Genomic DNA, 26,453 nt, shown 5'->3' on the forward strand with positions numbered 1-26,453 from the left:
GAAACCACTTCATGTTCACTAGGATGGGCATAACTTTTTTCTTTTCTTTTCTTCTTTTTTTTTTTTTTTTTTTTTTTTTTTTTGAGATGGAGTCTCACTCTGTGGCCCAGGCTGCAGTAACTCAACCTTGGCTCACTGCAACATCCGCCTCCCAGGTTCAAGCGATTCTCCTGTCTCAGCCTCCCGAGTAGCTGGGATTACAGGTGCCTGCCACCACGCCTGGCTAATTTTTGTATTTTTAGTATAAATGGGGTTTTGTCATATTGGCCAGGATGGTCTCGAACTCCTGACCTCAGGTGATCCACCACCTCAGCCTCCCAAAGTGCTGAGATTACAGGTGTGAGTCACTGTGCCCAGTCCAATTTTTTTAAAAAGGAAAATAACAAGGAAAATAAAATGGTAAGAATGTGGAAAAACTGGAACCCTCATACACTGGTGGTGGAATGTAAAATGGTTCAGCCACTGCAGAAAACAGTTTGGTGATTTATACAAAAGTTAAACAGGGGCTTACTATATGATCCCTCAGTTCTACTCTAAGGCGTATACCCAAAAGAATTGAAACAGGTACTCAAACACGTACGTGTTCACACATGTTCAAGTAGCACTTTTCACAATAGCTAAACATGGAAACAGTGCAAATGTCCATCAATTAATAAATGGATCAACACATTGTGGCATACATGGACAATGGGATGTTTGTCAGCTATAAAAAGGAATGAAGTAATGATAAATTCTATGATGTGGGTGAACCTCAAAAATGTCATGCTGAGTGCAAGAAGCCAGCCACAAGAGGTCAAATATTGTATGATTTCATTGATGTAAAATATCCAGGATAGATAAATCCCTACAGATGGAATGCTGATTAGCAGTTAACGGGGGCTGGGGGGAAAGGGAGAACAGGGAGAAACTGCTTTATGGGTAAGCCTTTTTTCTGGAGTGGTGGTAATATTTTGAACTGGATAGAAGTGATGGTTGCACAACATTGTGAATGTGCTAAATGCCACCAAACTGTTCACTTTAAAATTGTTATTTTTCTTTAAATTCTTTTAAAAGTTAAAGAACCATTGTACTCTTTTTGTTTGTTTATTTGAGACAGGATCTTGCTCTGTCACCCAGGTGGGATGATCATGGCTCACTGCAGCTTTGACTTCACCGTGTAGCCCAGGTTGGTCCGGAACTCCTGGGCTCAAGCGATACTACTGCCTTGGCCTCCCAAAGTGCTGGGATTATAGGCGTGAGCCATCACACCTGGCCTATTCTACTCTTAAGTAAAGGAATATACAAATACAAAAACTGGTCATGAATGTTGATAGCAGCTTTATTTGTAACAGCCAAAGACTGGAAGCAACCCCGATGTTATCAACAGGTGAAAGGATTAACATATTGTGATACATCTATACAATGGAATACCATATGGGAATAAAAAGGAACAAACTATTGACAGATACAACGACTCAGGAAATTTATTTTACAACATAGTGACCATAGTTAATATATACTTGAAAATTGCTGAGAGAGTAGATTTTAACTTACTCCATAAAAATATGTGGAGTAATGCATATGTTAATTAGCTTGATTTAGTCATTTCACAATGTTTATATACATCAAACCATCATATTGTACACCATAAATAAATTGATTTTATTGTTAATTTAAAAATTAAAAAAGATCAGCCTGAAATAAAATAAAAGTACTCTGACATTCTAAAATGAAAGACCGTTTGTATTTTGAGAGATACAAACCGGCAAACCAAAAATAAAGAAATCCAAATACTAGGAAAACAAGGGAAAATATGCTCAACCTTCCTTAGTTCTGTTTTCCTGCTTTCTTCCCTTCCTTATCCTCTCCCTATCGCCTACCCTTCCTCCTCCTCTCTTTCCTTTCTCCTTCCCTTCTTTCAGTCTTGGAGCTAATACTTAAAAATGCTAACAATTGTTAATACATATTAATAGCAATATGTATCTTGTTCTTGTACTTTATATTTACATGTTCTTAGAAAGGGAGAAATAAAAAGGAAAATGTTATAAAAAAAAAAAGACATGGGTAAATCTCAAGAGAATTATGCTGAGTAAAAGAAGTCAGACAGAAAGTGTTCATACTGCATGAGTATATCTATGTAAAGTTCCAGAATACACAAACTAATTTATAGGGATAGAAAGCAGATCCAAGGTTGTCTGGGAAAGTGTGACTGCATGGAAGAGTGGGAGGCAGGGGACCAAGAAAGTTCGTGGGGTTGATGAATATGCTCATATCTTGATTTAGGTGATAATTTTATGGGTGTGTACATTTGCCAAGACTTACTAAATTGTAGACTTTAAACATGTCAGCCTACCGTATGTCAATTACACCTCAATAAAGCTTTAAAAAAAAATCTAGGCCGGGCGCGGTGGCTCAAGCCTGTAATCCCAGCACTTTGGGAGGCCGAGACGGGCGGATCACGAGGTCAGGAGAACGAGACCATCCTGGCTAATACGGTGAAACCCTGTCTCTACTTAAAATACAAAAAAAACTAGCCGGGCGACGAGGCGGGCGCCTGTAGTCCCAGCTACTTGGGAGGCTGAGGCAGGAGAATGGCGTAAACCCGGGAGGCGGAGCTTGCAGTGAGCTGAGATCCGGCCACTGCACTCCAGCCTGGGTGGCAGAGCGAGACTCTGTCTCAAAAAAAAAAAAAAAATCTAACAAATTTGAATGAAAAGTAAGCATACTCCAACCATATGACCCAGCCATTTTGCTTCTAGCTAAAATAAAGAAATATATGATTTTACAAAAATTAATGCACAAAAAAGAATGCACAAATATTCATATTAGCTTTATAATAGGTAAAGACTGGAAGCAACCTGGATATTCAACAGGTGAATGAATCAACAAATTGTAGTACATCCATATAACGGAATACTATTCATCAAAACACATGAACTATTTTTGCACTATTGGTGCACTCGATACCATGGATATATTTTTTAAAAATTATGCTGAGTGAAAAAAGACAAAACGTTGTATGCTATATGATTCCATTTATGTTAAACTCTAATAAATACAAACAAACTTAGAGAGAAAGCAGAACAATGGGGACTGGGATTGGGTGTGCAGAAAAGGATTACAAACAGGCACAAGAAAACATCAAGAGTGATGAGTATGTTTACTATTTATTTATTTATTTATTTATTTATTTATTTAGAGACGGAATCTCCTTCTATTACCCAGATTGGAGTGCAGTGGTACAATCTTGGCTCACTGCAACCTCTGCCTCCCAGTTCAAGTGATTCTCTTGCCTCAGCCTCCCGAGTAGCTGGGATTACAGCTGCCCACCACCACACCTGGCTAATTGTATTTTTAGTAGAGACGAGGTTTCACCATGTTGGCCAGGCTGGTCTCGAACTCCTGACCTCAGGTGATCTGCCCACCTCAGCCTTCCAAAGTGCTGGGATTACAGGTGTGAGCCACTACACCCGGCCACATTTACCATCTTGATGGTTTCCCAGGTGTCACACGTATCAAATACAGGCAGACCTCATTTTGTTGCACTTCACTTTATTGTGTTTTGCATATATTGCATTTTTCTTTGTTTGCAAATTGAAGGTTTGTGGCAACCCTGCACTGAGCAAGTCTGCTGGGACCATTTTTTCAAGAGCATGTGCTCACTTAGTGTCTCTGTGTCACATTTTGGTAATTCTTGCAATATTTCAAACATTTTCATCATTATTGTATCTATTAGGGTGACCAGCAATGAGTGATCTTTGAGTAATTGTTTTGGGACAGTATGAACAGTGCCCATATAAGATGGTGAACTTAAAATATGTGTGTGTTCTGATTGCTCCACTTACTGGCTATTCTCCCATCTCTCTCCCTCTCCTTGGACCTCCCTATTCAATGAGACTCAATAATATTGAAATTAGGCCAATTAATAACTTTACAATGTCCTCCTAGTGAAGGTGAGTGTCAAGTGAAAGGGGAGTTGCATGTCTCTCACTTTCAATTAAAAGCTAGAAAATCCTAAGGCCCTTAATTATATTACATCTACTCTACTCATGCTCTATCAATACAACAACAAAGCCTGGGTAACAGCATATCTGTTTACAACATGGTTTAATGAATATTTCTAAGCCCACTGCAGAGACCTGCTACTTAGAAAAAAAAGAGATTGCTTTCAAAATATTAATGATCATTGACAATACACCTGGTCACCCAAGAGCTCTGATGGAGATGTACAATGAGATTAACGCCGTTTACATGCCTGCTAACACAACATCTAGTCTGTAGCCCCTGGATCAAGGAGTAATTTCAACTTTTAAGTCTTATTATTTAAGAAATACATTTCATAAGACTATAGCTGTTATAGACAGTGATTCCTCTGATGGATCTTGGCAAAGTTAGTTGAATACCTTCTGGAAAGGATTCACCATTCTAGATGTCATTATAAATATTTGTGATTCCTAGAAGGAGGTCAAAATATCAACATGAACAGGAGTCTGGAAGAAGTGGATTCAAATACTCCCCGATGACTTTGAGGGGTTCAAAACTTCCTTCAGTGGAGGAAGTCACTGCAGATGTGGTGAAAATAACAAGAGAACTAGAATTAGAAGTGAACCCTGAAGATGTGACTGAATAGCTGCAATCTCATGATCAAACTTCAACAGATGAGGAGCTGCTTCTTATGGGATATGAAAAGAGTTTTCTTGAGATGGAATCTACAGCTGGTGAACATGCTGTGTTTATTTTTGAAATCACAATAAAGGATTTAAAATATTACATAAACTTAGTTGATAAATCAGAGTCAGGGTTTGAGAGGATTTATTCCAATTTGGAAAGAAGTTCCACTGTAGGTAAAATGTTATCAAACAGCACCACGTGCTATAGAGAAATTTTTCATGAAAGTACAATCGATCAATGTGGTCAACTTCACTGTTGTCTTATTATAAGAAATTGTCACAGCCACCCCCACCTTCAGCAACAACCTGCCTGATTACTCAGCAGCCATCAACACTGAGGCAAGACCCTCCGCCAGCAAAAATATTATGAGTCACTGAAGGCTCAGATAATTGTTAGCAAACTTTAGCAATAAAATATCTTTAATTAAGGTATGCAAATTGTTTCCTTAGACATAATGCTATTATACACTCAACTACAGTATAGTGTACACATAACTTTTATGGAATCCAATACCTTCATGTGACTAGCTTTATTGTGATATTTGCTTGGTTGCGGTGGTATGGAAATAAGCTTGAAATATCTCTGAGGTATGCCTGTTTATGTTTCCTATCAAAACTTGTATCAAATTGTATATTTTAGATATATATATAGTTTATTGTCTGCCAATTACAATCAACTACAATAAAGCTATTAAAAATATGGCGAATCAGCTGGGTGCGGTGCTCATGCCTATCATCCCAGCATTTTGGGAGGCCAAGGCAAGTGGATCCCGAGGTCAGGCATTCAAGACCAGCCTGGCCAAGATGGTGAAACCCTGCCTCTACTAAAAATACAAAAAAAAAAAAAAAAAAAAAAATTAGCCAGGCATGGTGGCGGTCACCTATAATCCCAGCTACTCGGGAGGCTGAGGCAGAGATTTGCTTGAACCCAGGAGGCAGAGGTTGCAGTGAGTTGAGATTGCGCCACTACACTCCAGCCTGGGCGACAGAGTGAGACTCCGTCTCAAAAAAAAAAAAAAAGAATCTAAAATGCAGATCTGACCATGCCACTTCCATACTTAAAATGCTCAAAATGCTTCAACGTTACCTGTCATATGTGGTCAAGGTCTGGCACAATATGGCAACAACTTTCTGCAGCCTCATCCTCCATTTTCCCTTCTCCTACCTTGTAAGTATATTCAGCTCTGACACATTCTGCTTCTATACCATTTCATTGCTTTGGTCATGCCGTTCCTTCTTCTGGGATGTGCTCCTTTTTCTGATTTCTTTAAAATCCCTACTCCTCCTATAGGGTCTAGCTCAAACGCCTTTCCTATAAAACCTCTCTGGATTCTCATTGCTACTTAAATGCTTTTTCTTCTTCAGACCCCATAGTATTTGTACTTATTTCATGATTTCCATCACAGGCTAATCTTAATTTCCCAGCACAGTGATTTGCATGTGTTTAAGTTCCCGACAAGATTTTATTTTATATTTTTGAGAAAGAGTCTTGCTTTATTACCCAGGCTGGAGTGCAATGATGCGAACTTGGTTCTCTGCAACCTCCACCTCCCAGGTTCAAGCGATTCTCCTGCCTCAGCCTCTTCATTAGCTGGGATTACAGGCGCACACCACCACACCCGGCGAATTTTTGTATTTTTAGTAGAGACAAAGTTTCACCATGTTGGCCAAGCTGGTCTCAAACTCCTGATCTTAAGTGATCTACCTGCCTCAGCCTCCCACTAACAACATTTTAAAACTCTGAGGGCAATGACTCCTCTTTATTAATCTGTATATCCCCTGCAACCCAAAGCACAAAGACTTACTAGTAATAGGTGCTTTGTAAATATTTTTTAGTTGAATTGGATAATTTAACTTCTAAGTGACTTCATCCTAAATTTAGCTTTTCTATCCACTCACCTACAAAGAAGTGTATGAATATGAGCAAGGATATTTGAATACCATACATTGAGCTACCCTCATAATAAGCCGTAGTGATAATGCAGGCAGCTTCTCTAAGTGAGAGTTTCATGTAAAATTAAGAAAATATTCTCTAATCTTTGCTGGCCTACAGTTTGCTAAAACATCATCTTTGGGCAATGAATGGAAAATTTGGCTCATAAAAATCAGAAAATGCTAAACTTCTAGACAGGTAAACTCTTACACAATAATTAATTGAATCCAATAGTTCCTGCTACATTCCCCAAACCAAAAACATTGTCATAGAATGCTATCCATTATCCCCACCAAAACTAAGTTCTGGGGCTGGACATGGTGGCTCATGCCTGTAATCTCAGTCCTTTGGGAGGCTGAGGCGGGCGGATCACCTTAGGCCAGGAGTTTGAGGCCAGCCTGGCCAGCATGGAGAAACCCCACCTCTACTAAAAACATGAAAATTAGGCAGGCATGCTGGCATATGCCTGTAATGCCAGCTACTCAGGAGGCTGAAGTTAGAGGATCACTTGAGCCCGGGAGGTTGCAGTGAGCTGAGATCGCGTCACTGTACTCCTGCCTAGGCAACAGAGCAAACAAAACAAACAAAACAAAACATACACAAAAACCACCAAGTTCTGTATCCGGTTAGCTTGAAGGGAACTGTGGAGCATTTTTAATAAGAATATTTCTGTCTCTGAGATTAACCCCTCGGGTACCTGGACTCTTCTGAGGTTTGGGTTCCATGATGGCTGTGTGTCCTCCCCTGTCAAAAGGAAGGGTTAGTGTTAGTCCCCAAACAACAGCATGTGTGTTTCATTGACCAGCCACCGCTTCAGTGAGTATCGGGATCGTGCTCACGACTGTTGCTGAGATGGGTTATGAGTTTCCCATTCCCATTCTTTCTTTAGTATTTCCCTCCCTGGGCCTGAGGCTGACAGTAGCTGCGGTAACGGGGACGCATCCAAGCAGCTTGTCCTTACTCAGTGGGTGGTTCTGCGGAGGTGTTGTTGAGATGACTGAAGGAGCTGTCTCCCTTGGACTTTCTCTGTTCTTGCTGCATAAGAAGCTTTGATAAGAGAGCTAGGGGATGGCAACACCAAGAAGAGATAAGAACAGGGCAAAGGGCAGGATGCCATGGAGCCAATGCAGTCAAGAAAGCCTCACTGGCTTAGAGGAAGCCCAAGATAAGCCCTTCTCCATGCCAGAGGCTCGCTTTCTCCAGGGGAAATTTAAGAATAAGGACTGCCGGGCATGGTGGCTCACACCTGTAATCCCAGCACTTTGGGAGGCTGAGGCAGGCAGATCACGAGGTCAGGAGTTCGAGACCAGCCTGACCAACATGGTGAAACCCCATCTCTACTAAAAATACAAAAATTAGCCAGGCGTCGTGGTCCGCGCATGTAATCCTACCACTTGCCTATAATCCCTCAGGAGGCTGAGACAGGAGAGTCGCTTGAACCCGGGAGGTGGAGGTTGCAGTGACCCTAGATCATGCCACTGTTTTTGAGCTGCTCTTTGTCAAAAGCCAAAAAAATCATTTTAAAATAAAATATTTCTAAAGCCTTTAAAGTTTATGAAATGCATTTGCATACTCTTTTTGTGTGTTTCAGAATGGCCTCATTCTGAGACAGCTCATTTTACAAAAGAAAAGCTGCATTTGAGAGAAGACTGGGTGACTTGGACCTAGGTCCCCTGGCAGAACTCCACACAGCACCACATTCATGCTCATGGACACTCCCAAATAACATTTGCCCACCCTGTACCCTGTGGATGTCAAAGTGTGCTTTGGAGGATATCTCTGTCCTTCCAGTGTCTGTGAAGTGCTCCGGAGTCATGTGTTGTGGCCATTACTCGTTCATCTCCCCACCCACCGTAAAAATGAGAGGACAGATAAGGCAGTAGGGTGTGGTGGTTTAGAGTGCTAGCTCTGGCATCTGGGTTTAAATTTCATCTCCGTGAATTATGAGGAATGTGATCTTTGATACTTTATAATACTTCTCTACACCTCCATTTCTAATACTTCTCTACACCTCCATTTGTTCATCTGTAACATGAAGGTTATTACCACCCTCATCAGATTGCTGGGAGCATCACTGGAGACACTCTGTTGATGAGCACTTCTCAGTACATAATAGAAACTCAATAAATGCTAGTTGTTAGGTCCTTTCCAGCTCAGATATTCTATGATTCTATGGTTGTTTAATCATGGGTAGCATTTTTTGAGTACTTAATACATTCCAGACACTTCTAAGCAATATGTATATGAAAGATTTTATGTATATGTATACATGTAATTTCACATATACATATACAATCTCATCCTATCCTCATAACCATACTCTAAAGCTTGCACTGTTTTTACAATGATACAATGCCCATTTACAGACAAGGAAACGGTTACTGGAGAGATTAAACAACTTGCCTTTGATCATGTAATGAAAAAGAAGCAGAACCAGAATTCTAACTTGAGAGCTGGCCTTAACTACTGTGCTCTTCCTCCTACCTAAGAAAGTAGAATTAAGTCTTGTCATAGTTCTGCTTGCATTTCTTGTCGTTGCCCCAAACAAAAAAGAAAACCTTTCTGATTCAGCTGTTTGATCTCATTCAGGAGAATCTCCCCACAATCACTGCCTAACCTGTTTATTATAACATTATTTTGGATTTGGTGAATACAACATACCAAGAGGTCCATCCTGTTTCCCTCTCACTACAGTATAACCTAGGAAGCTTATGAAGAAAGAGCCCATGGAAATACTGCATATCTGCAAAATTTTCCATTTCCAAATCTGCAATTGCTCAATTGCAAAAAAGCTTCTAGATCATCCCAGCCTTGGGAGTCCAAACCAGATACACCAAGCAGTACTTACTGGAAGCCAAGAGGTCGCTGGTCCAATGCTCAGGAAAGTGCTTGTCCCGAAGATTCCTAAACTCACTCCTGCTGACTCTGAGCCTTGGTGCCTGGGTAAGGATTAAGCACAAGCTGTGCTTGAAATCTGAACCACCAGGAAGTTCCCAAACTACTATTCTTGAACAGATTTTATTCTTGCCCCAAATTGAAATGGAAGCTGTGCCCTCGGGGGAAGTTCTGGGCCTTCATACCTGTGGCTTGCCGCAGAACCGCCTTGGTGTCCCAGCCGTCTAGCACGGGAAAATTATAAGCAAACATTTCATTTCAAAAATGAAAGCAAACAAATTAATAATAATAAAAAAAAATTCCTACCAGACTTTGGACCATGGTTACAATAACCCTTATTGAGAGCAATGCCAATTTACTCTCAACTGTCTACGGCGACTACCCCTGAAAAAAATTCCCTTTGCCTCCTTCAGCCATATCTTAACCAATGTCTTCCTGGGAAGGATAGAAAGGGTTCCTTTGTACCAGATGAGGAAACAAAAACCTGGTTTCTCTAACACACTTGTACATGCCAATGGTTTCCAGGAAGAGTTGCTCATTCAGCCGTAACAGAGTGTTATCATCAACAGGGTGGCACTAGGCATGTTCCCCTGCACAGCCACCAGCAGCAATTGAGTAAACCATCATGCTTAGACCTGCTGAGTGGTATCCAGCCACCAAAGGGTCTTAGGTGTATTTTCATGTATATTACAAATTTCTAGGGGAGAGGAAGAAGTGACCATGAATTTTATCCTGTTCTACTACCTTTAAAAGTAAAAGTACATCATTTTAATCCTCATCCTCATGAGGGTAGTGGGGATGGAATCAGCTCAGCCATGGATCCATTGTGTGGTCTTGGCAAGTTAACTGGAGTTCTCTGAGTCTGTTTCCTCATCTGCAAAATGGGACAGATAATACTGACTTCACAGGTTTTTTTTTTTTTTTTTTTTAAGTTAAGTACAATTTCACATATAAAAAGCATCTAGCACAGTGCTTTATCCACAGTTAGCATTCAACAGAGGTTATTTCTTTGTTTTTCTCTTTTGCGTCCTATGGAGGGTAGATGTTATTGGCTCCTTCATTTAGCAAACCTAGCTGGACTTCAGGCATACAGAAAGTATTAATATATTATTTGCTTCCTGCACAGGATCAGTTTTGCTTGATTTAGGAAAAACAACTTCTTAAATTTGATATAGTTCGGATGTCCCCTCCAAATCTCATGCTGAGATGTAATCCCCAGTGATGGAGGCGGAGTCCAGCTGGAGGTATTGGGTCCTGGGGATGGATCCCTCATGGCTTGGTTCTGTGTCTGAGACAGTGAGTGAGTTGTAGCGAGGTCTTTGTTTTAAAAGTGTGTAGCATCTCCCGCAACTCTACTGCTCCCACTCTTACCAGGTGACATGCCTACTCCCTCCTCACCTTCTACCATGAGTAAAAGAAAGCGCCTTGAGGCCTTCCCAGAAGCTGAGAGATGCCAGCACTATGCTCCCTGTACAGCTTGCAGAGCCATGGGCCAGTTAAACCTCTTTTCTTTATGAATTACCAAATCTCAGGTATTTCTTTATAACAAGACAGAGAATGACCTAACAGTATTTCCTGGATGCTCTTTTAGGCCAACTTTTGACGATTCTGGAGATAGTATCTTTACATTAGATCTTTAATCAGATACTAGTTGTAGCTCTAAGTAGTTCATAAAAAGCTTGTACTGATTTCCGCTTACTTGAGAACTATAAAGTCCAGACAGACCATTGTTATAATATAGAGACCTAATCAAAAAGGGGAAGAGGGAAAGTTACTGTCAGACTTGTGTTCCTTTGGAAACTATGAGTCAGTTAGATGGGCTTTCCATCAGCAACCTGTTCATCTGTCCATCCACCTACCCACCCTTCAAACCCACCCTATTCTAGACTTTTTTGTATTATTTTCCCATAGCATTACAAAACTCTTTGGGGAAGAAGCCTAAAAAAGCTATTTGTACTGTAGATGAACCCATAAAATAAAAACTGAAAAGCAAACAAAAACTGGCACAGACATCAAATACTGAACTTGTGAAACAAACATCCCTATGAAACACAAGCATAGGTTTTTTAAGTTGTCTCCAATGACCTGTAAACAAGGTATGGATTACCTGTCACAATAAGCAATTGCCTGTTCATCTGAAAGATCAGTTGAGTTATTCGACGACTTTGTTAATTGAGCTTCTCTGTCATGAAGATGCTCTTTAGTTCTGCTGCCTCTTAACCAAAACACAACTGAACAGTTTATATGGCATGGCAATACCTACTACTTATTGGGGATTTTTGTTTTACATAGAATATCTCATTTAATTCTACCTTGTTGCAGGATAAATTTTATTATTCCTAATTTTAAAGGAGGAAATTTAAATTTAGAGAGATTAAATAACTAGCTAAGGATCATGCAGCTAGTAAGTGACCCACAGAAATCAGACTGGTCTGTCTTGACTCTAAAGCCTGTGTGTGTTCTTTCATACGCTACACTATGTGAGTCCTGGGCTGAGATCAGTTGGCCTTGCTCCCGGTCTACTCTGACTGTGTGACATTGCGTAGGTTGCCAGATATTTGGGCCTTATAATCCCATTACTGTCCTTTCCCAAAGATCTCTAAGTACCCATTCATCTCTGATTATGATTATGCCTTTGAGTCAAAGTCAAGGGCTTATTAGTGTGCAGGCCTTTTCACTCCGTGCCGCATGCTCATTGTCCATGTGGATAGTAAATGTGTCCTTGTCAGTGACACTGATAAAGGAGTGACATCAGTCACATCACTCCAAAGCATCCTGACTATACCTCTTCTCTGGAACAAAGAATTCAAGGAAAGCAAGGAGAAAGCTGTACACAGAACAAAGTAATAACAAGGGTATCTTTTAGATTATGTTAAAAATGGTATCAAACCAAGACCTATTTTCTATCATCTGTTTGGTTGTGGTCTGAATCATCCGATGTTTGTAAAGAGAAAGGAACTGATGATATAAAGCATTTTGTGTAATTTTATGTGATTCCCTTCCGTGACTGATTTTGGAAATTGCTCTATGGTTAGGACTGTTTTAGCTGTTAAAAAAGAAAAAAAAAAACCCAACACTCAACAATAGTGGCTTATAATTTATTTATCATACATCATGCAAGAAGTCTGGAGTGGAGCATTTCCAGACTTATTTTGATGACTCAGTGATGTCAGAACTAAGGTTATGTCTCTGATTTTCTTGGCCTTTTCCATACGGCCAGAAGTTGGCTGTCATAAGTATCATGTTTCCACAACACACCATCTCAAGCAGCAGGGAAGTGTTGGGGGAAAATGAGCATTCTCCTTATGTGCTTTTCACTTCATGGAGAAAAATTTCTCCTACAAGTCCTGGATAAGACTTTCTCTTATATCTGATTGGATTGATCAGCTGTTACCTCAAGAAGACCAGTCATTGGCAAAGAGGAAATGAGATTTCATTGGCTTGCACCAATTGTGATAATTTCCCTTGCTATCTGAACAAAATTGGGGTTCTGCTAGCCAAGAAGATGGAGCATAACTGTTGCAGATATTATCATCCCTCTCTCTCTCCGTCATCCCCTGCCTCCCTCTCAAGATCGTTTCCAAGAACTCTTACTCCTGGTCTCTGCACGCTGAGCACCTTGACCTTTGTACGTGCTGCTCCCTCTCTCCAGCCCATTCTTCTCCTGTTTCTTCTGCTGGCTAACTACTACACATCCTTCAGTTCTCACTCAGACATCACTTCTCAGTGACTCCTTCTCTCCCCAAACAAGGCCAGATTCTTTATGACACATTATCATGGTGCAGTGTTAACTTCAGTACCCATTTTGCCATTTGTAATTTTAGATGCAGTTGTCTGATTATTTGGTTAATGTCTGTCTCTTTCTCCACAAGACTGTATAATCCATTAGTACTGTGTCTGTTTCTTCTGACCAGTGTATCTCCAGTAGCTAGCTTAAATGCCCATCCATTCTTTATTTATTTACAGTGTGCCTACTATGTGCCAGGTGTTATAGATAATAGAGAAATGGAAAGATTAGTGTTTTTTGAGAGCTCATAATTTGGCCAGGGAGATCCAGAGAAAACTAACTTTAATACTCCATTAGTAATCCCTCCTACTTTACTTTTGTACCTCACTCTTATGATTACACTCTGGACCTTGGAACTACCCATTCTTGCATGACCTTTGATAACTTTGACTCTGGTGCTCCACTTTCCAACTGCAATCTCCCTTCCTTCTATGCTTTACATTTCTTAACTTCATCCTTTCCAAGACCTCAAGATTCTAGACCCTTCCTCATTCTTTCAATATGTCTGCTGAGATCAATGTCCATTACCAGCTGAAACTGCCACTCTCTCAATCCCCTGCAAAAGGACATGAAATGGGCTGAACTTTGCACAAGAGTAACCACTGATGGGATCAGGGTGAGCATCTTACCCTATGACTGCTTTTCTATTGGCTGGCTGTTGACCCAGGGAGTGGCCTGACACAAAGAACTTTGCTCAGAAGAGGCAATGGCAGTGAGCCAACCCTTGCTGAAATTTTCTCTTCTCTTTGCTTCCAAGTTACTCTCTCACTTGGTTCTCATCTTTGCTGATCTATTTCTTTGTTTTGTTTGCTGGGTTCTTTACCAGCATGCAATCCTTACTTTTTGGGGTCCCCAGAGTTCCTTCCTTATATACTGTGTTTCCTTACTTTGTAAGTATTTCTCAATGCTGCGAATACTGTGGGTCCATTGAGGTTGGTGACTGTAAATTTGGCAAGGTTCCTGATGTGTGATTTTCTCCAGTGGCCTTCAGCTGTTCAGGAGCAGGCATGGGGGAGCCAGGGCCTGGGGTTCATTTCAGCTTAGCATTTTTGCTAGGAAGATGCCACAGAAGGACAAAGGAGCAAGGGAGTTTAGGACACTTGCTAAAGAATGCTTGAAATGTTGACTTATGGAATCAGAGGGTCATAAGGAGGAAATAACCAAGGACATAAAAAGGTAAAGGAGATACAAGGAGATTCTTGGGGAGAAGAATCCTGGGTGGCGATTCCTAGTGAGATGTGCCATCGAAGACAGATGGTACAAGCTGACTGAAGGATAGGAAGTAGTGCTTGGAAGGAACATGTTTGATCGATCTTAAAATAGAGAAATTGCAAGGCGCAGGTAGCTATGTAGCATAGAAGGTCATTGGTGATGAGGAGGTCAAGGAACTGAGGGGCTAATGTGTTTGGCCATTCACATGGATGTCCAGTTAATGGAGCAAAGTCCTTTTAAAGTTCTCTAAACATTTTAAAAACATGAGAAACAGAGTAAAGGTAATTAACTCTACCTGCTTCCCCCAATACACATACATACCTGTGTCCATTTTTGTATCTGGATTCATCTGTTAGAGCAAAAGCAGATGTAGATGCCAAAAGAGGACTTGGAGATCCACAGAAAATTGAAGTCAGATTCTTCCTTATTTAAAGAGAACAGCCTGGGTCCAGTTTCTGGGGATTAGGGAATGTACACAGGTGACAGAGGATGGCCCAAAGATTTCAGACTGGGAGTCAGCCAGTGAGACCACCACTGGGGCAGAGGAAGGGGTGATGAGTTCTCCTTCTTTTTTCTTTCATTTCTTTGCTGTTGTGGCCCTGAATCTTAGTAGTTCTAACTTGGTTGGCACTGTGCCAAAAGAGTCAGTGTTGGTAAGGAAGGGGTGGCAGTGCAATTGAAGAAAAAGTGGAGTAGGAAGGAAACCCCAAATTAAGGTCCTGTGCAGTGGCCTCTTTCCCACCAGCCCATCACATCTGTACGGTGTGGTGTAACCCTGGAACCCTGTGATTCCTAGTTGGTCAGTGGTGGAGCTTCCCTGCTGCTCTGGATCTCAGAGCAGCCCAATTTTTTTTTTTTCCCACTTCAACTGCTATCATAACAGGAGCAACCCTATTTCATTTCTGGGACCTGGAGAAGGAAGAGCATATTCCATATGGATTCTGTATGAATCATGAATTTGAGGAATCAGGTAAAGCCCAGGAAATCAGACTACACATCCCACTTAGCATCGTATTTTATTCTTCTAAAGTTTTTTATTCTTCTGAACTCAACTTCTAAATGTTTATTGTTCCAGGAGATGTATATCTTTTTAAAACATCTTCATTCCTTTCACCTTCTATTTAAGTTGAAGGCAGTTAATAAGAAAGAAAATTTCCTTTCAGCATTTATTGGTACCACTTGCATAACAGGCACAGTTGGGAATTGTGAAAAAAGAATTAAACATAGACTTTGCTCTTAGGGACCTTATGAACTAATATGGCAGATAAATCTGGACAGAAATAACGTGTTAGGCAGGATCCCAGCAGGAAACAGCATGCTCAAAGGATTTATGGAAGAGAATTATTGCAGGGACTGTCTACAGAGGTGGAGGCAGGGTTAAAGGAGCAGCAAGGAATGGTGGTGGGATGGTGGTACAGCAACAGTGGGAAGCCTTCACCTCCTCTAGGCTTGCAGGGATGAAAGGAGGGAGAAGTGTAACCCAATTTTGATGAAAGCTGCAGTCATGAGATAAACCTACACTATAGGGGTAGTGGCCGTAGTCAAGGTATATGGTGAGTTGTCCAGACCATGGCCCAGCATGGAGGGAGCAGGGGGGCTGGGGTGGGGTAGGATAGGGAGAAGCCAGCAAAGGAGATTAACAAGAAGCATTCAGAGGAGCATGCGGAAAACCAGGAGTGTGTGGCATCTAGCAGTAGAGACAAGGTTTGGGTGGGTGGGGGGCAGCCACCTCACATGCTGCCAAGAGGAAGGGTGAGATGGATTTGGTAGGGTAATGGCAATTGTGGCTTTGGCAAGAACCATTTGGTGAGTGGTGTGGAGCCAAAGTCTGATTGGAACAGGTTAACTAGAGAAACGGCCCATCTGTTGAGGACCCTCAGGGCAATAGAGTGGAGGAGAGTGGAGAGGGGCTGTGGAAGGGCAAGTGGAGAAAATCCAGAAGGAGTATAATATGAGGATATTAAGTGGTCAGTGCTGTCAGGGCAAGGCAGAGCAAGAGCATGGGGATTCAGAGAGAGCCACTCTCCCAAAGCGGGAAGAGAAAGAGACAGAAGGAGGTCTCATGGAGAAGACAGTGTCTCGGCTGGGTCCTACAGGCTGGTGTGGCCAACAGTTTCCATTTAATGCCCCCCACCCCTCCATGTCTCAATTGCCCTGGGTATCCATGTAACTTGTGGACAGCAGACACACTCTTGACCCCAGCAATGGCCCAGTCATGGTTCAGAGGCAGAGGGAGCCTCAGAGGGAAACCGGGTCAAAGGATCCATCTCTTCCTCTGGGCAGGGCCCATGGGGATGGGAGACTGTTTTGCTTCCACGAGGGAAGCCAGCCTTGCAATGAAGATGACACAGGATAAGGGCAAAACTGAAAGTCACAGAGATACAGAGCAGCAGTCAGGATGACTTGGCAAACTCTGGACCAAACTGTGCTTGAATTCCATCCTTCCTCTGCACTTTCTCATTATGGGAAACTAAAAACGTCCTAATGGTTTAAGTCAGTTTTCATTAAATTGTTTTGTGAAATGTCAAACATCTTGGATGAGAGCTATTATGATTTGGACATTACCTAATTGGCCCAAGGATGAAGATGAGGGGAGGGAGTTTGGAGGCAGAGAAAATATAAGAAAAAGGAAGGTGACTCAACATAGCATAGTATTTACTAGCATGGAATCAGACTTCCTGGGTCCATTGCTATGTTCCATAATTTGGAGAAGCTACTCAACCTCTCTATGCCTCAGTTTCCTTGTCTGTAAAACAAGAATGATGATAGTATACTTGATAGAGATGTTATGAGGATTTAATGAACTGATATTTGTAAAGAACTTAGAACAGTGATTGGCATACAGAAAACACATTATAAGTGCTTGTCCAATAAATGAAGGGCCTCATGTCTACTTTACAACTGAACTTGTACACGAGTCCCACCTGTAAAGAGAGGAGCTGGGCTTCCCTTAGAGTTCGAAGACTCTCCAAGTACTTTATGTAGTGACAATGTGGGTGTCAGGTAATTCTTTCCATGTTACATATGAGTAAATAGAGGTTTCAGGAAGGTCAAAATCATTTAAGAGAGAATCTGATAACAAACATCATGATGGAGTTAAAGCCCAGCAGACCAAGAATTAGGACACTGAGTTTTATGCTTCTGCTCTGCTTCAACTCACTAAAGACCTCAGGTCTGTCCCCTTTCTTCTTCTTATGGGTATGGGGGTTGACCAGATGATCTTTAGGTACCTAACAGACTTAATAGTTTCATGATAACACCACCATAATTGATTTTCCAGTTTAGCATTTACAAAGCATTTGGACAGCGTCTTCTGCTCATGCAAAAACCTTGTCAGACAGGCATCATGGACATTATTTTCCCTGTTTTACAACCAGGTAGGGAAGCCAGCTGATGAAAGCTTTCATGTCAGGTAAGTTATCCCTGAGGGTAACAGGAGCTGAATCGCACTGGGAAACACTTGGAGCGGGTGGAAAACACCTGCCTCAGAGTTATTCCATCCAGTGGGGAGGGAGCTGGGGTGTTTATATATCAACCCTGTCAATTGTCAGGGGACATTAATTTATTGGCATTTCTTGCCTGTCATACATGTAGCAAAGGGGGCTCAAGGGATCAGAGGAATCCTTGGGGCAAAAACAAATGGATTCTGGTAGTTGAGAAAAGGCCAGTGCACTGACATGATTAGCATGAGGAGATATGGGCAGCCACCACCAGCATCTACTACAGTCTTCTTGGGAAGGTGCTGTTGTCATCTTTACTTGCAAATAGGCATGTAAAATGTGATTTTAGTTGAGTACATTGCTATTCTGAACTCAGTTGCCTTACATGGGAAAAGGGACTTTGCAAATGTAGTTAAGAATCTGGGGATGGGAAGATGAAACTGATTCAGGTAGAATGGGGATGCCCGTAACCTCAAGGCAGGCCCAGCATAGTCACAAGGGTCCTTACAAGAGGGAGGGCTAAGGCCAGAGCAGGGGAAAAATGCTACTCTGATGGCTCTGAAGGTAGAGGAAGGAGCTAGGAGCCAAGGAATGTGGGCAGGTTCTAGCAACTGGAAAAAGAAAGGAAAATGTATTCTTCTCTAGAGCCTACAGAAGGAACCAGCCCTGTGGACATCTTTATTTTTTTTTATTATTTTTTTTTTTGAGACAAGTCTCGCTCTGTCACCCAGGCTGGAGTGCAGTGGTGTGATCTCAGCTCACTGCAACCTCTGCCTCCCAGGTTCAAGCAATTCTCATGCCTCAGCCTCCTGGGTAGCTGGGATTACAGGCACCAGCCACCACGCCCAGCTAATTTTTGTACTTTTAGTAGTGACAGGTTTCATCATGTTGGCCAGGCTGGTCTTGAACTTCTGAGCTCAGGCGATCCACCCACTTCGGCCTCCCAAAGTGCTGGGATTACAGGCATGAGTCACCGTGCCTGGCTTTTTTTTTTTTTTTTTTTTTTTTTTTTTTTTTTTTTTTTTTTTTGAGACAGGGTCTCACTCTATTGCCCAGGCTGGAGTGCTGTGGTATGATCTTGGCTCACTGCAGCCTGAACCTCTGGGGCTCAAGCCATCTTCCCACCTGAGCCTCCTGAGTAACTGGGACTACAGGTTCATGCCACCATGCCTGGCTACTTTTTGTATTTTTTTTAGAAATACAAAAGGTTTCACTATGTTGCCCAGGCTGGTCTTGAAATCCTGAGTTCAAGCTATCCTCCTGCTTTGGCTTTCCAAAATACTGGGATTACAGGTGTGAGCCACTGTACCCAGCCATGCTGACATCTTGGTTTTAAACTTCTGACCTCCATAACTCAAAGAGAATCAATTTGTATTGTTTTAAGTCCCTAAATTTGTGATAGTCTGTTACAGTAGCAATTGGAAACTAATACAGAGACAGTGGATGGATATTGGGTGGGTTAATGGAAGAGTCTACCACAGATATCTAGCAGGTATCTTAAACAGCTTGCATAAAACAGAAATTTTGATTTTCATCATCCTTACCTCTTGCATCAAAGTTGTTCCCAATCTCAGGAAACAGCCCCGTGTCATCCACCTGCTTAAGCCCAAAACCTTGAGGTCATCCTGGATTTCCAGCCTGTTTTTGTTTAATTTTGAGATGGAGTCTCGCTCTGTCGCCCCGGCTGGAGTGCAGTGGCGTGATCTTGGCTCACTGCAACCTCCGCCTCCTGGGTTCAAGTGATTCTCATGCCTCAGCCTTCCGAGGAGCTGGGACTACAGGCTTGTGCCACCAGCCCGGCTAATGATTTCTAGTCTTTCCTCACATTGCCACCTCAAATTTATCAGCAAATCCTACTGGCTCTTGCTCAGTAAGTGTATACTTATCCCCAGACTCACTGAGTTATATATATTAAATATGCAACAGCTTTTTGCGTGTCAATCATACCTCAATAAAGTGGTTTTTTTTTTAAAAAAAGGCCACGCCCAAATCGGACGCCTTCTCATGACCCATTCCACCTGCCATCATTTCCACCTAGGTCATGACAGCAGCAGCCTCCCACCTGGCTCCCTGCTCCACTCATTCTCCTGCTAATCCATTCTCCAGAGTGCCTTTCACAATCGTGCATCAGATCCTGTCACTCCCCTGCTCCAATCCCTGCAATGGTTTCCCGTTTCATTAGAAGGAATACAATGTGCTTGCCACGGCTGAAAGCCTGACTGATCTGGCCCTGCCTGCCTTTTGCCCCTGCTTTCAGCACCCTGCTCTGCAATACTGGCTTTTTTTTTTAAAGTTATTATTTTATTTTTCCATAAGTTATTGGGGTACAGATGGTATTTGGTTACATAAGTTCCTTAGTGGTGATTTGTGAGATCCTTGTGCACCCATCAGCTGAGCGGTGCACACTGCACCATGTATGTTGCCTTTTAGCCCTCATCCCCCTCCCACTCTTCTTCCCAAGTCCCCAAAGTCCATTGTATCATTCTTATGCCTTTGCGTCCTCATAGCTTAGCTCCCACATATCGGTAAGAACATATGATGTTTGATTTTCCACTCCTGAGTTACTTCACTTAGAATAAGAGTCTCCAATCTCACCCAGGTCACTGCAAATGCTGTTAATTCATTCCTTTTTATGGCTGAGTAGTATTCCATCATATATACATATATATATATATCTATCTATCTCACAGTTTCTTTATCCACTCATTGATTGATGGGGATTTGGGTTGGTTCCCATGATTTTGCAAGTGTGAATTGTGCTGCTATAAATATATGTGTGCAAGTATCTTTTTCGAATAATAACTTCTCTTCCTCTGGGTAGATAACCAGTAGTGGGATTGCTGGATCAAATGATAGTTCTACTTTTAGTTCTTTAAGGAATGTCCACACTGTTTTTGTAGCAGCTGTATGAGTTTACATTCCCACCAGCAAACCCTGGCTTTCTTGATGCTTCTCAAAGAGGCCCAGGTGGTAGCTGCCCCAGGGCCTTTGCATTTGCTGCTTGCTCCACCGAGAACACTGCTCTTTCACACAGCCATGTGGTCCACTTCCTCACTCCACTCTGGTGTCTGCCCAGCTATATTCTCCTCAAAGAGGCCTTTCCCAGCCACTCTGTCTGACATGGACTCCTCTCTCCCATGTCACTGTTTCTGAGCTCCTTCTCCTACTTTATCTTTCTTTATAACCCTCCTCTCTCTGTCACTCTCTCTAGAACTGTCTGTCTTCCCTACTAAAAGGTAAATCCTATGAGGACTAAGATTGTTTTGTTCAGTGCCAACAACAGTGCTTGGCACACAGTTCAATAAATATTTGTTAGTTGAAACACACACACACACACGCACACACATATGGTTATTTATATAATTACTTCCTTTTGGATGTCATGGACAGTTAAGGGTAAGTGGTGACTTCCCACGTAGCTGTGGTTTACCTAGAACACGGATGTGTGCATTTTTACAGAGCCACCCACATCTCTCATATCTTTATGCCTGAAAGAGAAATTGGTCTTCAGCTCCCACAAGTCCTGTCAAGCTGGAAGAGAAATTGTGAACCAACTGTGTAATTTCATTGAAAATACAAATCCTCCAACACAGCCCCTTTCAATCACAAAAGGATCTTTTTGTGCTCTCAAATGAGAGGGACCATTGTCCCTGTTGGGTACGTGGGACACTGTTAGGTGCTGGTTGATTATAGCAAACTCTTACCTGGCATTCTTAATCAACTATTTCTAGCACATACCCAAATTTCCTGTTTTTTAAAGTGATCATGCTCTTTTGCCCTTGGTACTTATTTTAGTGTTTTAAAACATACATTTTTGAAAAAGCTGATAGAATATATCTATTTTTTTTTTCCAAATTCTCTCCTGCTTTTGTTTGGTTTTCTTTTCCTCTTCCCCTCTTATAACCAGTCTCATAAAAGGTGTAGCTATCCCTTAGGACTCTCCTTAAGCTCTAAAGTTTCTGAACTGTTCAGCTCACCCCTTTGGGACTATTCTACCACTGGTGAGAAGCTTGGCTGCAAATGGGAATCTCCTGGAAAGGTTTAACAACACTGATTGCTGGGTGCCAGCCTGAGAGATCCTGATTTAGTTGGTCTGGGGTGCTGCCTGGGCATTGAGATTAGAAACCTCTCCAGGTGACTCTAAGGTGTTGCTGGTGTTGACAGTCATCACATGTAGTCCCTCTCATTAGAGTCTTTAGAACTCCTCTTAAAAATCAACTCCACTGGTTGGGTGTGGTGGCTCATGCCTGTAATCTCAGCACTTTGGGAGGCTGAGGCAGGTGAATCGCCTGTGGTCAGGAGTTCGAGACCAGCCTGGCCAACATGGCAAAATCTCGTCTCTACTAAAACTACAAAAATTAGCCGGGCATGGTGGCCCATGCCTGTAATCCCAGCTACTCAGGAGGCTGAGGCAGGAGAGTCGCTTGAATCTGGGAGGCGGAGGTTGCAGTGAGCCAAAATCACTCCATTGCACTCCAGCCTGGGCTACAGAGCGAGATTTTATTAAAAAAAAAAAAAAATCAACTCCATAGACTCCTTAAAATTTTCCATACTTCTTAAATTCACAAAGACTTGCCTTTTGCTTGATGACTCAGTTTTCATAAGAACACCCACCAAAGGAAATGTCTCCTTACTTGATTTTAGATTTTTTGGGAGTTTGCAAAGCCATTTTTGTGTGTTATTTTCCCGGCTCCTCCCAACATCACTGTGAGGTGGGCATTCAGGGCTAAGATGAGGCAATGGAGCTACAGCAATGGTCTACAGAGTTAGGCTAGGGCTGCCAAATTTAGGAGAATAAACAAAGAAACACAACAAAAAAGAACCCTAGGCAGGCTTGGTGGTACACACCTGTGATCTCAGCTACTCAGGCAGGCTGAGGCAGGAGAATCGCTTGAACCCAGGAGGTGGAGGTTGCAGTGAGCCAAGATCGTGCCACAGCACTTCAGCCTGGGCTACAGAGCTAGACTCCGTCTCAAAACAAAAAACAAACAAAAAAACCACACAGGGCACCCATTTAAACTGAAATTTTAGATAAACAACAATTAAGTTTTTAGTATATTTTGTGCAATAGTTGTGATATATATATTAAAAAATGGTTTTTCTAACTGAAATTCCAATTTAACTGGGCATCTTCTATTTCATATGGCAACTCTACACTCAGAGCTCACTCCTCTTCTAAAGCTCAGGCCAGTATCTTATGCCCTTCTCTTTCCTGCCTATGATCTCCAGCAGCTTGACTACATTGCTTTTGGAAGACATTCTTCCTCTCCACTGCATGGGTAGCCGTTATCCTCAAAAAGAACCTCTTCTGTATGTCAGCATCATTTGCATGTCCTTTTGTTCCCCCCATCCTAATCTCCTTTCTGTAGCCTCAATTATTGATAAGTTCAAGCTGGTTTAAAAAACACAACCCAACATTTACTTGCCTTTTGCTTGATGACTCAGTTTTCATAACAACACCCAACAAAGGAAATGTCTCCTTATTTGATTTTAGATTTTTGGGGAGTTTGCAAAGCCATTTCTGTGTGTTATTTCCTTAGCTCTGCCCAACATCCCTGTGAGGTGGGCACAAGATCTGTGGAGACAGGCATTATTTCCTAGGTACTCACATAGGACTAATTCTATTTGAGGATGAAAGAAGAATGGGTTGGAGAGATTAAGAGACTCCTGAGGTCATACAGCTTGGAAGTGCCAAAGTTGGGATTTGAACCTGGGACTGTCTGACACCAGGGCCTTTTTTTTCTTAATTAGCATGACAGGAAAACAAGAAGATGGTACTGAGGGCCTTGTGGCTTAGCTATTCAAGTTTTCCAGACTTGCTCAATTTGGCTTTCTGCAACTCCTGGGGTGTGGAACAATCATTGGATAAACCTTTTTCCATTCCATGTGGGTGACTTGAGAGATTAAAAGTGTTGACAATATAGCAACCCATAAGATGCATACATATTCTTGGAAACCTTATTTTTAACCCTGAAAAAAAAAAAGTTGTCACCACAAGGTTCTGGAAGAAAGATTTCAGGAGTCATTGCCAGCAAAGTCAACACTAAATCAACCCGGGGACATGTTCTTTAAACACATTTGCTGAGGCTAAGGGGCAAATAGTTTATGCTGATTCTGGGTAACTGGCCACAAATATGTGTCAAAGAGGCTTTTTTCCAAGTGTTCGGTATCTTGTTTGGTATAAGCTTCTCCTGTGCTTTGGCCCTCTGTAAATATTTGTGCAATTAATATATGCTGGCAAATGTCTCAAGAGGAAAGCAGGCTACATTATGCCAAGCAAAATTGTAATTAGCAACACAAAAGAAAAAGAATTTGTCTCTTTCATCTCAGTGCTTAAAAACTGTCAGCACTTAAGGCAGCTGGAAGCTTTAGAAAAGATAATTTGCAAAAGCTGATTTTCCTAAGCGTTTGAGAATATGTCCTATACCCTAATATATTTAAAACACACACACACACACACACACACACACACACACACACACACACACACACACACATTCACTTGAGAATTCTGTGTTCCCTTCACTACTTAACATTAATCTAGATAATTACAAAAGGTGCTGTAGAGAAAAGTTCCTTTAAAAATGTCAACCTCAAAATGTTGTTAAGGGGAGCATTTTTGCATTGTGGCACCTGTGAGGCACTGGAGGCGAGGGAATACATGAGTGGCCCATCTTGTCTAGAAATGATTGCCTAAGTGATGCAATCGAGAGGAAGAGAAACAGGTGCGCCTGCTGACACCAGCTGGAGAAGCCGGTGCACCTGGACCCGTGCACTGAAAGCTGTCTGCTGATCCACCCCTCCCTCACACTTCGCAGCCTTCCTCAAACTAGCCTGTCAACATGGGTTTGGTGTTTCTGTGCAGCCTCTGGAAGTTTCTGGACAAGAATGCTCCAGTACTGAACTCATTTATGCCCTGAATCCTTTGCTATTCAATCTGGGGATAGGATGGCTAGCTGGGTCTGTGAACAGCCAATGCACTGCTGGTCTCTGGGTGATCTTTTTCAGCTGTTTAATTTGGGCTTTGCTGCCACTCCTGCGGATCTTTTGGTATCAGAGTAAAGCCTGTTGTCTGAGGACCACCTGCCTCAGAATATCTAGGAAGGTTGGTTAAACAGGCAGATTCCTTGTCTCCACCCCAGACCTATTGATTTGCAATGAGGATGCAGTGCGGCATAGTGATTTCCTTCCTAAACAGATCTTCCAGGAATTCTCAGGCTGTCTTCTGCCTGCTAACCTTAATTTCCTCTCCACCACCTTCCCTGCAGCCTTTTTGGGAGGCTGGAATGGAAGATGATGAAAATATTTCCTTTGGAACCCGTCTCGGACTCCCCAGGCAGGACGCACCCCCTCTGTATTCCTGGGTAATGTACACATGACTCTGTTACAGCCACTAAGCCCTGGAGGGATTTGTTCACCTCCTTTGATATAAGCATCCTTTCTTGGTCATCTTTTTAGCCTCATCCTAATATAACATCTGGCATCTAGTAGAACTCTTTGAATGTTTGCTGAATAAAGCAATCACTGATCTAATCCCTTCACTTCTGGGAGACCTCAGGTTGAAAGCATAGACTGAAGAGCATGACCAAGGAAGAGACCTGGAGGTAGAAAGAGCAAGTGGAGGCATCCAGGAGGGCATCTTCCATTCTTGCCCCTCCATGAGCCTCATGTCATCGTCATCATCATCATTCATCACCATCATCTTTGATATCCACTACTCATCAATTACTTTATAACCGAGCGGCTTAGCTTCAAATACTGTTTTAAGAACGTTTTTTTTTTTCTCTTTCCTTTCCCACCTTATGCTCCCATGCCTATGCACATTTATTTACCTAGATTCTTGTTAAGCTCACACCATGCTCACTTATCTTGTCATGTATTTCCTTAGAAGCTTCAGGGGCCGAATCCTGATATGGATGAGGCATCTCTGGAATTCTCTCCCTAGTAGAAGACGACTTCAAGGATGGAGTTCACTTCCAGCGAGACATTAACTGCACGATTGACTGCAATTAATTTGTAACCTGGTTGGGCCCAAGATGGCACTGGCCCCTTTGCCAGTTGGAATAATAATTCAAGATAAGCCACCGGAGTGAAACATGCCACCTGGCACCTCCTAGCCCCTCCTACCTCTCTGTATTCCAAGCCTCTATTCTTAAACCGTTGCCCTCTCTCCAGAAATGGAAAAGCTAGCAATTTTCCAAAAGGATTCTGGCCTTTTCCCCTTGCTGGCAATGGATAATAAAATTCACGCTCTTTTGATCACACCTCGTTCTTGTTATTTTGGCTTCTTTCTGTAAGTGGTGAGCAGCCAGACCCTCTTTTGGTTACAACTTTGTGCCAGGCATTACACTAAGCACTTCATATACATTATCTCATTAATCTTCACATTACCATCCTCATATGGAGATGAGGAAACTGAAGGACGGCCTAAGGTTATGTGAGTATTAAATGGTTAAATGACAGAGTTAGGATTAGAACTTGGATCAGACTCAGAGCCTAATTTTTAAACATGAATGGTTAAAAGCACCTCTGCTAAA

General features: G+C 42.1%; 1 protein-coding gene and 1 long non-coding RNA gene across 4 annotated transcripts in view; one reads left to right on the forward strand and one right to left on the reverse strand.

Annotated features, from left to right (window-relative positions):
• PLEKHS1 (pleckstrin homology domain containing S1) overlaps positions 1 to 9,830 on the reverse strand; it is a 34,038-nt gene extending 24,208 nt beyond the window's left edge. Inside the window, exons 1-3 of the mRNA XM_017892510.1 lie at positions 9,663 to 9,830; positions 9,431 to 9,521; positions 7,280 to 7,326 (exon numbers count right to left, since the gene is read on the reverse strand). The gene's annotated coding sequence lies outside the window, so the exon portion shown is untranslated. The remainder of the gene's footprint in view (positions 1 to 7,279; positions 7,327 to 9,430; positions 9,522 to 9,662) is intronic.
• The window catches only part of LOC108542473 (uncharacterized), a 37,473-nt gene extending 11,322 nt beyond the window's left edge, over positions 1 to 26,151 (forward strand). For 2 of the 3 annotated variants that reach the window (XR_001889285.1, XR_001889286.1), the window contains 2 exons: positions 17,757 to 17,888; positions 25,862 to 26,151. This is a non-coding gene — a long non-coding RNA (uncharacterized LOC108542473). The remainder of the gene's footprint in view (positions 1 to 17,756; positions 17,889 to 25,861) is intronic. The other variant, XR_001889287.1, reaches the window with a different exon arrangement.
• Positions 26,152 to 26,453: the final 302 nt, after the last annotated feature.

This window comes from Rhinopithecus bieti, unplaced genomic scaffold (genome assembly GCF_001698545.2).
Source record: "Rhinopithecus bieti isolate Rb0 unplaced genomic scaffold, ASM169854v2 scaffold_21201, whole genome shotgun sequence".
Lineage (NCBI taxonomy): Eukaryota > Metazoa > Chordata > Mammalia > Primates > Cercopithecidae > Rhinopithecus > Rhinopithecus bieti.